The sequence below is a fragment of the Nannospalax galili genome, unplaced genomic scaffold (assembly GCF_000622305.1).
Source record: "Nannospalax galili isolate Female #2095 unplaced genomic scaffold, S.galili_v1.0 scaffold78, whole genome shotgun sequence".
Lineage (NCBI taxonomy): Eukaryota > Metazoa > Chordata > Mammalia > Rodentia > Spalacidae > Nannospalax > Nannospalax galili.
The window spans coordinates 424438-426053 of NW_008343387.1; the positions used below are offsets into that span (position 1 = coordinate 424438).

The 1616-nt window shown below is 45.3% G+C and overlaps 1 pseudogene; it reads left to right on the forward strand.

Moving 5' to 3' along the window:
* Positions 1-333: 333 nt before the first annotated feature.
* Positions 334-1385, forward strand: LOC103739292 (annotated as a pseudogene).
* The last annotated feature ends 231 nt before the right edge of the window (positions 1386-1616 follow it).

Below are 1616 nucleotides of genomic sequence, written 5' to 3' on the forward strand. Positions count from 1 at the left end.
TAAGGAAGTATGATTGTGCTAAGATGGGGGAAATGCTGGGTGTATCCATACTAAACATTCAGTTGTAGTTTTGGATTAAATTAAGTTGATGTAAAATCAAATTAATAATTCTACTCATTTGGATATAAACTTTTGTGCACTGAGACATTATATAAAGACAAAGAAAGATCACTATGACTACAGTTTGTGGAGACCAAAAATCATGAAATTTAACTGATCTAAAACAGATTGGATGAGAGCAATGGAGTAGTTAGAAATATCACACATCACACTGAGAATATGTAATTAAGACCCCAAAAGAACCCGTATCCAGGAACAGAAAGCAATTGCTCCTCTCTCAGAATGAATGGAACCTAGAAATTGGATGCTTGTACCCAAGACCAGCAAGAGTTCATCCAGCATTTCTCCCCGATTGTCAAGGTGCTGACAGGATGAGCTGGAATGCACAGAAGAGATGGAGTTGCCATTGCCCAACTCGAGGAGGTCCAGGAGTACAACGCCATGGGGGCAAGTACAATCGAAGGTTGACTGTGCTTCAAGCATTCCGGAAGCTACTGGAGCCAAGGAAACCGGATGCTGATAGCCTCCAGTGGGCCCTGGCTGTGGGCTGGTGTGTAGAACTGCTCTAAGTTTTCTTTCATGTGTCAGATGATGTCATGGATTCTTCTCTCTCACTAGCTGAGGGCAGATCTGCTTGTATCAGAAGCCAGGCATAGGTTTGGATGCCATCAACACTCTGCTTCTGGAAGCCTGTATCTCCTGCTTGCTCAAGTTCTACTGCCAAGAGCAACCTTACTAATGGAACTCTTCCTGCAGAGTTCCTATTGGACTGACATTGGGCAGACCCTGGACCTCATCACAGCACCCCACGGCCATGTTGGTCTCGGTAGATACACTGAAAAGTGGTACAAATCCATTGTCAAGTACAAGACAGCTTCCTTCTACGTGCCCATCACTGCTGCCATGTACATGGCCCGCATAGATGGGGAGAAGGAGCACACCAATGCTATGAAGATCCACTGGAGATGGGCAAGTTCTTTCAGATCCAGGATGATTACCTTGACCTCTTTGGGGACCCCAGTGTGACTAGTAAGGTTGGCACTGACATCCAGGACAGCAAATACAGCTGGCTGGTGGTTCATTGTCAGCAACGAGCCACTCCACAACAGCGCCAGCTCTTAGAGGAAAGCTAGGGGTGGAAGGACCCAAAGAAAGTGGTGCCGGTGAAAGCACTGTACGAGGAGCTGGATCTGCAGGCTGTGTTCCAGAAGCACAAGGAAGGCAATTACATCCGCCTTCAGAATCTTATCCAGCAATATGCCACATCCCTGCCCACATATATCTTCTTGGAGCTAGCAAAAAAAAAAAAAAAACAAGATCTATAAATGAAGAAAGTGACCTAGAGATTGAGAGATTGCAAGGGCCAGGAGGCACTAAATTATTATACAATCAAAAAAAGAAAAACAAACAAACATGTAATTAGGGCTGGAGGGATGGCTCAGCGAAAAAGAGAAAAGAGTACTGGCTGCTCTTGCAGAGACCTGGGTTCATATCCCAGCACCCACATGATGACTAACAACAACCGACTGTAACACTCCAGTTTCAGGGGATCTGAC